This window comes from Leiobunum rupestre, chromosome 1 (assembly GCF_980474605.1).
Source record: "Leiobunum rupestre chromosome 1, qqLeiRupe1.1.hap1, whole genome shotgun sequence".
Classification (NCBI taxonomy): domain Eukaryota; kingdom Metazoa; phylum Arthropoda; class Arachnida; order Opiliones; family Sclerosomatidae; genus Leiobunum; species Leiobunum rupestre.
The window spans coordinates 98,231,071-98,245,430 of NC_143384.1; the positions used below are offsets into that span (position 1 = coordinate 98,231,071).

A 14,360-nucleotide genomic window follows, 5' to 3' on the forward strand; every position below is an offset into this window, starting at 1 on the left:
AAATTAAAAAAAATTAAAATGCAAACAACTAGAAAAAATAAAATTGATTAAAATTTATTAAATTTTTTCAATTTGATGAAAATGGGTAAAAATGCAAATGATTTGACTTAAAAATTAAATTAGGGTTAATTTTCATGTTTTCCGTCATCACAACCACAAATCCGATTTGGTAAATTAAACCAGATTTGGTTTCCGAATATTCTGACGCTTCGAACAAGCTTAGACACGACAAATTATATTTATTGTTTCATGACGTCATTTTGGAGGGGTTGGGCTATTTCCGGCTTTGCTCGTGCCCTAATTGGGGTAGGGCATTAATGTTCACTTGTATTATTTTCGTGGGGGTTTTATTTCATAGAAGCCCTCATTCGGCTATCTACCTAAAATTAAAATAAAATGGCTGCCAAGAGAAAACGGCCAGAAACATTTGATCGGGACTTTACATACGTCTTATTTTATTTATTATTTATTTATTTATTTATTTATTTATTTATTTTTATTTACTGTGTATTGCTTTAAAAGGTAAGTTTTCTAAAAGTACCTAAATTTGTCAACCATTGGATACGACATTTCACCGCCAGCTAAAATATTTCGCCAAAGAAATATTGTAATAATAATAATAATCAGCTAGGCTAATAACCAAGGCACCACCATAGGCCTAAGTCCTCAAGCGACTTTTACATTAATAGATTTATAGGATAAAGTGAATAAATATACCATTTGACTCAACTATCTAATGTTATTTGCACAATATTTTTGCAATGGAATTCTATTTATTATTATATCTATTTTTATCCATTTTTACCCATTTTGATCAAATTGACAAAAAGTGTTCAAATATATCGATTTTATCAAAATTTATACCGTACTATATTAAATATATCAATTTTTATTAATTTTATTACATTTTATCAAAGTTAATCAATATTTTTATTAATTTTATTAAATTTTATCAAAGTTAATCAATATTTTTATTAAATTTTATCAAAGTTAATCAATATTTTTATTAAATTTTATCAAAGTTAATCACTATTTAAAAATTTGGTCAAATTTGTTAAATTTTATCTTATTCCATCACAATTGATTTTTATCACATTTAAGATTTTTTTTACCAATAAAATCCATTTTTATTAATTTTCTATCAAATCATTTGCATTTTTACCCATTTTCATCAAATTGAAAAGGTCCTGGAAGGTGGATTTGGATCCATTTATTCCACCTCATTGGTTTTGTGGGGGGGGGCAATAAATTTTAAGTTTACTCAATAGTGGAACAAATAGATGGTTAGCTAGTAGTGCCCGTAAAGGCGGGAGAGAACCGTTCGACATTGTAGAGAGGTCTACGGATAACCTCTCTGAAAGAGAAGGGGCGGAGAAAACTGTAAATCAGTCACCTCGTAGTGGTCGCCAATTCGCGCTTACTGCTCCAAATCCCGAAGAGCAGTATCGGTTTACCTATAAAAAAGTTCTGCGGAGAAAACGGAGAAAGATAATAAGTTTAGCTGGTAGTGCTCGTAATGGCTCGAGGAAGGTGAATTTTCTGTGAAAAGGGAAACAGTTACCTATAGTGAGTTGCAGGCTAAGAAAGGCAAAATATATAGTACAATCGGCGCAAGGATGCCTCAGATCGTTTCCGGTCATTCCAAAGCGCAAAATTTGAATTTGGCCATTTTACGGTCAAATTCGAATTTTGCTCTTTTTGTCGTCTTTTAGCGCCATCTAGAGACCGAAATTGGAATCTTTATTTTTTAATTTCATAATTGTGGTGGCGAGCAAATTTAAAAGATAAGGCATTCCTATCATTCTTAAATTTAAAATAGTATGTATAATTATTTATTTTTGTAAATTTATTTCTACGTCTTACCAGTTAAATCAGCAGTTTCTTTTAAAATAGTTACCACGTTTTCTTGGGGGTAACGTTGTCTTAAGGAGCTATAGACGTTTAAAATTATATTTTTCTCTTTACTTGTTAACAATAAACCTTTATCATGCTTTTTATAGTAACCTCTTGGGCTTTTTAAAATATTTGGAGCTTCAATTATCGAACCTTCTTTAGCTGTATTCAGTAATTAAATTCGTGACAACATGAAATTAAAAAATTGATTCCAATTTCGGTTCCTAGATGGCGCGAAAAAACGATGAAACTCACGATATTTGAAATTGACCGTAAAGTGGTCAAATTTAAATTACGCGCGGTCGACTGGCCGGAAATGATCTGAGGTATCCTTGCGCCAACTGTACTATATATTTTGTCTTTCTTAGCCTGCAACTCACTATAGTAGTGGTGACAAAGTCGCACTTTCAGGTTCAAATCACACAGAGCAGTATCGGTTAACTTGAATTTGACAGCACGGAACGAGCAGTGGCGACGCCAGAAACATTTGGTGGGTAAGCGAAAGTTTAGAAATGGGCCCCTTACAAGGGGGACTCAGGAGTCTACCCCCATTAATAAGAATTTAAAAGCCATTAATTTTAAAAGAAATTCTTAACATATTTGACGTTATTAAAATGTATGCCCTTTATTTGTTTTTAGTCAAATTTAATACATAAATGTCAACCTTCTACAATGCGTTTTTGCAAATTCTTCTACAACGGTAATGGTATTTTCTTTTAAAATGTTACATAATTCTCTATTTATTGACAGTACTGCTAGGTTTGATAATCCATTTTTCGTCATTGTCGTTCGGGAATAACATTTAATTTGATTTAGTGCACTAAAAGTTCGTTCGCAAGAAGCGCTCGATACCGGAATGCGTAGCACTATATCGAAGTATCTCAGAAGACATAGAAATTGCTCTTTTGTTTCAAGCAAATATTTGTAGCAATCCTCAAGAGAAGCAAATGCATGTTTCTTAACAAGAGTTTTAGCCAAAGTAAGTTGCGATTTTAAAGAAGTCATATCAAATTCAATTCTTTGGAAAACCTTGCAAAATGAAGTTACATCTTCAACGTTTAAGAAAGTAGCATTTTGAGGGTCAGATGCCGATAGTAAATTATATAAACTAGCGTTATTTGTCAACCTTCTTCTTAGCTCATAGTGAAATTTATCCAAAATTTCGTAAAAAATTATTTTAAATTTTTCCGTTATTGTTAAAGCATCTTCTGACCTTCTACCTAAAGTGCTGTACACTATACTATCTTGTAGTGTCTTACTACTAGCTCTCTTTCTCTTTAGAGAACGCGTTGGCATACTCTGCGGATCTGGTACTATGCCTATAAGCGATATTTTTCCAGCCAAAGTTGAAGCTTCTTTCCAAATTTCTACAAATTGTTCATCATTTCTCATGTCAATTATCCCAGTGACAGTGGCTTCACACATGTCTACTGCTCGCGAATAAACTAAGTTAGGATTTTGAAGGAACTGAGATAAAACGTTAGTTCTCTCAAGAACTTCGTCTAAAATTATTAGCAATAACAAATTGTCGAAATTTCTTAGCTGACTAATATAGCCTCTACACTCAGCGGATTCTTCAGGTTTTCCGTTTTCTACAATATTTTCTAAACCTAATAACACCGCGTCAATTCGGTTTCTAAAATAGTGTAACCCTTTTTTCTTGCTGGACCATCGTGTCTGGCAACTTTGCGGAATTTTAAGTTTATCTTTGTACCCAAGTTATTTTTGGGATTCTTGGAAATACTCGCTTCGTAGTACGGAATTGCTTTGAAAATTATAAATTGCTTGAAGTAAACCGAGCAATTCTCTCACCTGCTGTATATTTGAGCAGCAATCTATGAGAACTAAATTAAGGCGATGGGCATAGCAATGCACGTATGGACAAAAACCACCAACAGATTCCTCCATACGAATATTCACCCCATTAGCATTTCCCGACATCACACTGGCACCGTCGTAGCTCTGTGCTATACATTTAGTAATACTTAACCCACTTTCTGATAAAATTTTAATTATTCCTGACGTAATAGCTTCGGCGTTGAAAACATGTAAATCCTAAAATTCTAAAAAGCGTTCTTTTACCTTTCCTTGGAAAGGATATCGCACACAAACACTTAATTGTTCTGTTCCACCGTTATCCTTTGACTCGTCCGCTATAACACTATAATATCCGCCAGAGCTGCTCATCTCATTTACTATCATTTTCTGAATTAGTTTTCCACTGACGCCAATTAGTTCGTTCTGTATTGAGCTGTGTGTGTATTTAGCGTTGTTTGGCATCTTCTCCGTATTTGATTTAAATTCCGGGCACTTCCTCTTCAGAAAATCAAGAATTTCAATAAAGTTACCTCTGTTGTTTTCATTGTCACTGTCATTTCTGTGACCTCGAAGTGCTATATCTTGTTGGGCGCAAAGAAGAACCACTTCGACGTGAGTTTTCAAAACTTCTCTGTTCCTAGTTACATCGTCTCGGTGTTGTTTGTCGATATTGCAGACAGCTGAACCCTTGTTTTTGGCGTGAACGTAGTCTAGATATTTTCCACGCGCTTCTCGGTGTGCAGATTTTTCAGAAGTAAAGTGCTCTTTCATAACTTTGCTTAAATTCCCCCAATCACAAAACCCAGAAACTAGCGCTGTATCTGGAGAACTTGAAAAATGACGGAAGCAAAAGCAATATACTTTGTCAAATTTTACGGAGTATTCTAACATATCATACTTATACCAAAAAGTACTGAAACTTCTATTTTCTCCGTTTATCAACGTTTTTGGGTACGCCGAAAAAACGGGCCGAACAGGGAAACAATCCTTGTCTACGCTTATGTCCCAGAGCTCTTTTGTCCTGGTAATTGATGTCGTCATATTGCAACTGCCCATTACAAACATATTAGGAGGGGGTCATGGAGCTTCTATAAATGGTAGTAATAAGTTACTACTCCACTCCAGCTCCATGGCGGGAAGTCGCGATGGAGAAGTATTTATTGGTGAAAGGAATGTAGGGGAGAGGGGTTTCTAAGAACTCATAACCCCCTATTGATAAATTGACGGTCAGCTCCCTCTCCCCACCTGTAAGCGTCGGTGTCGAAGGATTAAACCCGGTATTGCAAACACTGTCAAAATTGACAGCAGTGACAATGCCCTTTGAAGTGGGGAGAAAATGACGGTCACTAACGGCACGAGGGAAAAAAAAGATATTCAGATCCGCTAGCGATATTATGATGTCGGTAAAGGGTTAAACTAAATAATTTTTATGAAATATTCATTTTTTAAATTAGGCCCTTCTCGACAAAATTGGGCCCCCTTGAAATTTCAAGTAAGCGACCGCTTACCTCGATTACGGCTGACGGCGCCACTGGGAACGAGAGAGAAGAGAGAGCTTTAGCGCCTGCTGCCGTCGGAAGGGGAAAATTGGAAAATTGTCTTCCCCCTTCCCGTAAAACATTCAGAGTAAAGGTTCGTCCAATGAAATGTCTACACAACACAGACTGCGATAGTATGGCCTGGTGTGGAACTTTCTTATCGAAGCCATGTATGGCCAGAAGTAACTACTAATAAATAAGTGTGGCCCTTTCTTATCGAAGCCGTGTATGGCCAGAAGTAATAAATAAGTGTGGCACTTACTTATCGAAGCCATGTATGGCCAGAAGTAATAAATAAGTGTGGCACTTACTTATCGAAGCCACGTATGGCCAGAAGTAATAAATAAGTGTGGCATTTAATTATCGAAGCTGTGTATGGCCTGAAGTAATAATTAAGTGTGGCACTTTATCGAAGCCGTGTATGGTCAAAAATAATAAATAAGTGTGGCACTTACTTATCGAATCCGTGTATGGTCAGAAGTAACAAATAAGAGTGGCACTTTCTTATCGAAGCCGTGTATGGCCAGAAGTAATATTTCACTCAAATTTAAGGTTTATTACCAATTCATGGTTTTCTGCTACCTGCTTAAATGGAATACAGGCACGAAATAATATTATTGCCTTCTTGGCGAACTTGTTCATTTCAATTCGATCCTGATTTTTGCTTATTGAGGTCTGTTTATTTTAGGAAGTGCTAAGTAACTTGAGGCTGTAGTGTTTTGAGTGAAAATAAAAATTGTTATTTTATATCTACCTCGATTAAGCAGGCTGAATTTTGGCGAAAAACAACGGTAAAAACCGTTACCTTTACAAAATTAATATCTCCGTGTATTTTCATTTCCGCAAAATAATTTTGACACAGAAATGGTCAGTATCCTCTCGAGTATCCAATAAAAATTAAAATGGCACCAGACTGGTTTTTTGATTTGGTTCCCAAATGTACAAAACAATTAAAGCATAACATATTTAATTCTTAATTGCACAGCTTCACCATCATAAACTTCAATTTTTTTTTACGAAACAATTTTGTGATTTAGTAAATTAAAAACCAACAGTACACTTTTTTCCAACAAAAAAATTTATTATTTTTGGAACTAGCATTTTTTTTCCAAAATCTATGAAATTGGCTTATCTCTAACAAGAATAGGAAATATTTATTTTGAAGTCAAATTAATGTATTAAATTAAGGCAAAAGCCTGTTATATTCGAGAAACAAATTTGACTTTTTCACAGCTTCCCATATACGAGCTGCGTAATGGAACCAATTTTTCTCAGACAGCGAAGTTCTCGTCAACATATTTAAAGGCATGGCGAAAACTTGATGGGAAAAACTATCTGCCAGCTCTTTAAAACCAGGATGGCCTTTGTATTCCGGAAATACGGAATTGGAAGTTTCAATATCAGACTGTTTATCGGGTAGCAAAAATAGATTGACTTTATCTTTGTTTAAATCGGTCTTTTTCTTAGATTCTTGCAAACTGACAAAACCCTGATACTTCAGACGACTTTTAGCAAATATTACATTCAGCATTCTATCCATATCTTCGGTTACATCAGGTGCAAAGTCAAATTGGCTGCATTTGTTCTGTACAAAGACTAGATGTGGATAGTATTCTAGGATATCATCAACTGAGCTGGTCATTTCATGTAGATTATTAGGAGTGGCTGGTTTTAACATTTCCGCAGCCTGAATAAATCGAAGAAAATTGGGATCCACGAACCAATCTTGAACTACTACGATAGTGTGGCAAACTGCCATAAGGAAAGCAGCTATTTGCAGTGATTGCATTTGCAACGCATTCTCAGTTGAAGTGTATTCTGGCCCGCTTAGGGATTTCTTTTCATACTGAATGATACGATCCATGACAGATGCACTGAGTATAGGTTGGGTGTCTAACAGAATCACTCTTCCGTCGCTAATGTAAATATCAACACCATTGGTGCAATGCGCACCCAATTCAGTTAGCTCTTCAGTTTGAGCTTTAAATATTTGTCTACTATGAGTGATATTACCCGATAACAGTGACAAAACTGTGGATTTACCACTACCTTGTAATCCTAACACACCAACTACGTAAAAGTAATTTTGGTCTTGTAAAAACTCCATAGCATTATCGCACCATTGCAAAGCTTCATCAATTAATTTGACAGGAGCGAGCATGTCAGGAGGGGGAGCCAATTTTTGTTCAAGGGTTACGTTATTTGTTTCAGTTTGGGAAGATTGCTTTTGTTGCAGTTGATAAACTGGGGCACTCGATTTACTAGTTGAATTATCAGCATTACCGCTGTTATGGGTAGATCGTGAGGTTGTGGGGGTTACCGAGGATGATCCGATAGATGTATCGTGTTTGGAGTGACTTTTGCTTAAAACATTTGCCATTTTTACGTCACTACCAGGATCACTTAAAGCTGAACTAGATGGTTGAGATTGTGTTTGGTCATGATGAGGTTTAGCTAATATTACCATAGTTCCCGATAAACCGAACTCCGAATCATGATTATCTCTGTCCCTGTCTCTAGAAGTACCAACGCCATAACCACTGCGTTTCTTACGACGTTTACCACGGTCGTAATCCGACATTTTAAAGCTTTTAGAACAACGTTAATAACACAAAATTACCATTAAAGTATATTACTTTTTCTACTAAAGCCCTCTTCTATAATGTATTATTTACTTTACAACTTGATCCACTTAAATACATTTCCGTTTTTGAATCAAAACTAACACTATAATAAATGTTTATCAATCAACGCCATTTTGATATGACAGTTCTGACCCGACAAAAATATCTAAAAAGATCACCGCAAAGTGTCGCTATAAAAGGTTGCGTTTTCATCGCCATCTATCAGACTATTTACTTATATAAAAAATTTAGCACGTAATTAAATTTTAGAACATTAAAAAATAATTACTTAATTAGTGAGCTTTTATCCAACTAGGAATTATTGTTTGACATTATTCATTTTGTTTTACATAATCCTAAACGCTACAAAGGGTCAGTATTAAGGCCCTTTTGAAAGGGCCAATCTTAATAAATACCCAACATATGAACTATTATTTTTAAACAAACTCTTGTACAAATTCCGTTTAAATCTAAAAACAATTAATGGTAGTTATCATACTAGTTTACAAAGAATATTTAAAGTAGTAAGATATTCGTATACTGAAGATTGATTATACGAGAAGTGGACAAGAACTCGGTTGATAGTATATATAATTAAGATCATACTTCAAGGGATCATTCCTATAGTTGATCTTCTCGAATTTGTTCATCCAAATTCGAGGCCCCATCAACCACGAGGATGAGCTTCACGATCCTTTCCTGAGCGGGAAGCGGAGATCGATTATTCCCCGATTTATCGGAGAGTATCTTTCTCATTGATGATCGTTCCACTTTCGGTCTAGTATCGATTGTCGGAGGGAGAGGATCGAAGCTGAGTGGCTTTTAAATTCAATTCAAAAATCAATACTTAACCCCAACATTTCTGCTCGTTGATTTTAACTTCTAATACGTCACTCCGCAACTGTTCATGAATTATTAAAAAATATCTTGGTTAAAAACTAGCACATCTGGGAGGCTATTCTGTAATTTTTTTAGTTGTCGAAGACGATCAAGATGTGGTATGCTGTAACTCGTTCGCTACGGGAGATGTCGAGTTGAGAGTCACATGTATGACGCTTTTCCCTTTACTAATGCGCACGCGTTTGGATTTTCGACCAATAAGAACGTTGGCCGCGTTATATGAAGAACAACCAATACTTGTAGTATTTTTTTCTTCGTGTAAGTAGATTTAAATACAATTGATAAAAACGGGAGAAATAGCCGTGTCTCCCCATCACAACTATTAGCGATAATTGAATTTTTGGAAAAAAATTAAAGGTTGAAAACAAGAACATTTTCAGCTGGTTTTACCAGCAATGATTTGGAAAGTTTATGGAACAAGCTTGCCCAAACACTTAATAACGATGGAACAGGACCTTGCAAAAGTGTTGATAAATGAAAACACGTAAGTTGTTTATTTTTTATTTATTTATTAATAATCTTAAAATAACAATTATTCGTTCATACTCTAGGTCCTTGCTGACTAGAAAAGCAAGACAAAAAATAAGAAATTAAAAATTGTTAAAATTTTAAAGGAACTGGAGGTGGAGAAATGTGCACGGACACACTTTCTGATTTAGAAGGAAGTCTGCTGGCAGGTTTTGGCAATGAATTACTGAAGGCATAGCAAACGCCCCAGAAATTGGAACTCCTGTAACTTCTGTAAGCTCCCATTAATAAGATTAGTAATGTACTAACGAGAGGCTAATCACCACTAAAAATTCTGTACACCGAGTACAGAGAGTACAGCCTTTGGTAGTACAGAGTACTCGTACTCTTTTTAGTGCAGTCAAAGCTACAGGCTTGTACACCAATTACCTATAGTGATCAAACCCTCGTGTACTAAGTCTCTAGCTGAAATTTAGCCCATGATATCAAATGTTCTAAGTTGATGTTCCTCTTTCAAAGTTTCGATTTGGAAAACATGTACAAAACCAAGAAGATATAGCTGTGATACCAAATACATCTTCAATTTTATCGACACCACTTTGTTGCAACTCTTCGCTTGAATCAAGGGATAAAACTGGAGAACTTAAAGACTCAATTCTTAATGCAGCACTAATTATTCACAAGTTGCCCGAATCAAAGGCACAGAGCTCAGCAAGTAACAATTACTGTAATAACCCTGAGTATATAGGTTCGGAAGTGTATGACATTGACGAAGGAGACTTTGGGATTTGGAAGACGTTGGCATCGAAGCTGAAAGCATAATAAACAAAACTCCTATTTCGAATACTGGAAATAGAAAGTAAATTGAAGAAGCAGCTAAAGGTATAAATAAGGTTTTAATAAATTTTTTACCAATTTTAAATTATATTTAGTCTTTCTTGTAAAACCGAAAGAAATAGATGCAATCCAAATTAACTAATAAAAGTCAACTTCAAATTTCAACAAGTGTGCTAGAATTAAAGTTACAGGACAGTCAAAATGATTGTTCCAAAGATATTGCTAAAAATCTTTCAAAACAAGCACAGACAATGGTCGATTTAATGGCGGTTCAAAAGGAATTAGTGGCGGTAAATAAAGAAAGAAAAGAACTATCTATGCTAAAGCTCGCAGCGCAAAGAAGGCATAATTCCATTTTGCAATTACTAGTACAAAATCTTTCTAAAACCTATGCAAAATTAAATAGTTAACAAAAAACATGCACACTGAATAAAATAATATTTGCTTATTACGAGAAACGATTTTATTTATAAAACCGAGGTAGATTTAATACTGTTGTGTCGTGTATCGAATATAAAAATTTAAAATATTTATCGCGTAAAACGTCGATGGATTATTTGTTGTCTAGTTTGTTGACCAGCTACTCTGTAACCATCATTACGCGCGGGACCTACATTGTCACACGGTTGATTGTCAACCCAAAGTCTATCCTCTGGGCCAAATTAATTATCATGTAAGGGTTCTAAGGCATTGAAATCATTTGGCACCCCTCTTAAGATGCATGTATTATGCAAAACAATGCACGCATATATAATTTTACAAGTCTTCTCTGGGCTGTAATGCAACACCCTGCCTTTCAATAAGCAGCGGAATCGCTGTTTTAATACCCCATTGCACCGCTTTATAACAGATCGTGCAGACTGTTGGCACAAAGAGAATCGCTCTTCAGACGAACCTGCAGGTGGGTTTACAAAGGGGGTGATTAGCCAGGGCAAAAGCGGATATCCACTATAACGAAATCTCCATATTATTAAAAATAATAATAATCAATAATCATGAAACTAGGCTAATAACCAAGGCAACACCATAGGCCTAAGTCATCAAGCGACTTTTAAAGCCATTTATTCATGTGGCCGGGTTACAATGCGTAGGAGGGTGATGGCAAGCCCTTCAACAAACTACTCGAGATTATTGCGTACGTTTTTAATAATTAAAACCCGACAAGTTTAGGCACAACGTAGTGTTGAAACTGGTCGGTTACTTTTACTTACACAATATTTTAATCGTTTATTTTAATTTTTAATTTATGAGCGTAAGTCGTTTCAACCCATTTATAATTACTCCTTATCATTTATTTTTTTAAATAAATATGAAAGTATATACAAACCAAGTAGCCAATAGCCTCTTAGCAAACCTTCTTTCCAAAGAATTTGATAACTCTGATGATTTCAAAAATATACGTGTCATGGGCTGATCCCGGATGTTTAGCATTTGCTCGCGTTATTACCAAGTCATAGTCACCAATCTTAATATTGAAACCACATTTCAATTTATGGTTAGAAAATTATTTTAACATTTACTTATTTACAAGCTGAACATTTAATGAGTTATATGAGTGATATCCCTTTCTATTAACTTATAGATATTCCATATTCTGACCATCGACTTTAACAGGGGGAAAAATAGCCACATGTGTACAATCAATTGCCACGAGAATATCAGGAAATTGTGTTTCCTCCATTAACCTATAAATTTACATTTTAGTCACAAGTCAATTGAGATTTGAAAACTCAAATGCTTTAGATCTATCTCTTATCACCCTTTCCCGTCTTAAATTTCTTCTTTGGTCAATTTCAAAATTTGCGATTTTTAATATATTTTCGCGAAGAACATTAATAGCTGCCATTTTTTAAGCTCGCAAATCTCGCATACCATAGGACGTCTCGGTTATCGAAGTCGAAGTCGACAGCTCCTAACCTTTCGAGATCGACTTCCACATCTCTCTCGAAAATCGAGACGAAAAATTCGACAAAAAAGTTAAGAGAACACCATTTTGGTCATTTTCGACATCTCGCTTTCGAAGCTTACAGAATAGCCTCCCTGGCTCATTACATTTGAAAAGAGTCCTAATTCTAAATTACGTTACAAAAACTCAAACCCCACTCATCCTCCCAGGAATTCGCCAAGAGCCTTTTACGGCAGCTGGGAGCAACAAACACAGCACCCCACGTACACAGTTAGAAAAAAGGGTTTCAATGGGTTTTATTAGGGTTTGCTTTGGGTTTAAAAAAGGTTTAGGAAAAAATTATAAACCCTTAAGGTTTGTTTTGGCAACTTGCATGGTTTGAAAAGGGTTTAAATGTTTAAAGGAAGCCCCTATAGGTCAATGGAAAACCCTTAGGATTCCCATTTAAGAACCTATAGAAAAAAAATAATAATTTATCACTTTTTAAAACCCTTTTCAAACCCTGCACGTTTTACACTATCTCACGCCATCTACGCCGAAATTTGATATCAAGCCGTATAATAATTTCATAAAACGTAAAGGAAGACGGACTTTCCCCAAAATGGTTTCTCTAAACATCGTTTCGGTGGTTCTGTGGTAAAACGCCCACCTGTCGTGCTACAGGGCTTGGGTTTGAAACGCGCCCGTTGCAATCGCCGAAATTTGTTTTAAAGTCTTAAATTAAATTAATTAATTTTAATTTAATCTATAAATACAAACCCTAGGAAGTGTTTAAAGGGTTTGAAAAGAGTTTAAATATAAACCGTGTTGTGTCGATTATTTGTATTTACGGGGTTTTGTTGGAAACCCTAAGAAGTTTTTAAAGGGTTTCTAATGGTTCAATTTATAATCATAAAAGTGCTCATTTTTAAGCCTTGTGGGTTTGAAAATTTCCGTTAAAGGGTTTTGGAGGGTTTGAATTTGTGGAATTTTTTTAAGAACCTTGGGGGTTTATAATCAAACCCATTTTTCTAACTGTGTAGCTAGCCTTTAAACACGCTAATGCAGTGTTGTGTACAAATTTCATTGGACGAACCTTTACGCTGAACGTTTTACGGGCGGGGAGAAAGACAATTTCCGAATTTTCCCGTTCCGAAGGCAGCAGGCCTAACGCGTCTAACCAATGAAAACTTAATTTTGAATTGTAGTGTTCATGTACTAGAACTCGGTTGATAGTATATACAATTAAGGTCTTACTTCAAGGGATCATTCCTATAGTTGATCTTCTCAAACTATGGCTATGGAGGAGAAGAAGCGCACTGCTCGTCTGGAAACAGAGGCTTCTTTCCTGGTAATCGCTCGTATCCTTCATGACAAACTGGGACCCTCCAGTATAGAGTCTATAGACACGCTACAACCCGTTGGTCAAGGTAACTTCTTAATTACTTTTACGACCTTGGCATTTATGAATAATGCTATGGAATAGGACGAACTAAAGATTAATGACAAAGTCTGCAAACTCGCGGCTATCGACGACGATGGCACCTGGGTGACGATAAAGAATTTGCCAAAATGGATCCAGTGGGACGCAGTCCTCAGCAATCTTCGCCAATTCGGCGAATTCAAGGCCCATCGTTTCGATGAGTACCCGCAGTTGAAAGGGGTGAAAAACGGAGACAGAGCGGTAAAAATTAAAAAGTCAAAAAATATTCCCAATGTTCGCTACTTTGGTAGGAACCAGGCCCTGGTTTTCTACCGGGGGTAATAAGAAAATGTTTCTTTTGTGACGAGGAAGGTCATACTGTATCGTAATGCGAAAAAAAGAGGCTCCGGACCGAACAACGTAACACCAACGACGACAGGTCTTCGGAGCGAAGAGATCTTGTCCCACTGGATTCCAACCGCTTGGAGGGTAACCCAGAGGCCGCTATGAATATGGAACAAGGGAGTATCGCCGATGACGACAGTCGGCAGTTTTTCGCCAGTTCGGCTTCATTAGTCATCGACGAATCAACAATCTCCTCCACCATGGAGGGACAGTCGACAAAGACGGGTCATCACGACTCACCAACATCTGACAGTGAAGATTTTGAATCCTCTGACGACGGAAACACTTCGACGTCTTCTGTAAAGAGATCCTTTTCAGTAGTCGCTCAGCAGCACAGCCCTACCACGGGAAGCCCGGGAGCGTCGCCAAAGACGAGTCTGGACAGCGGGTTAATCCCGTCGCCGATTCTGAAGAAACGCAGGAATTAAGTATTTCCACATGTTCAACATACCCATGTTTTTATCTTCGGAAGGTTTTAAAGGAGAGAACAGAATTTTTATATACTTTTAATGACATTTTCAACCACTTTTAAAACTGTTACGCTAAATGCGAATGGGCTTCGGGATCAT

At 36.2% G+C, this 14,360-nt stretch overlaps 1 non-coding gene and 1 pseudogene across 1 annotated transcript; one reads left to right on the forward strand and one right to left on the reverse strand.

Annotated features, from left to right (window-relative positions):
* Positions 1-6,327: 6,327 nt before the first annotated feature.
* LOC149969098 (nonsense-mediated mRNA decay factor SMG9 pseudogene) lies at positions 6,328-8,006 on the reverse strand (annotated as a pseudogene).
* Positions 8,007-8,469: 463 nt separating this feature from the next.
* LOC149969099 (small nucleolar RNA U3) lies at positions 8,470-8,693 on the forward strand. Its single transcript, XR_016473972.1, has one exon. It is a non-coding gene; the product is annotated as a small nucleolar RNA U3 (small nucleolar RNA).
* The last annotated feature ends 5,667 nt before the right edge of the window (positions 8,694-14,360 follow it).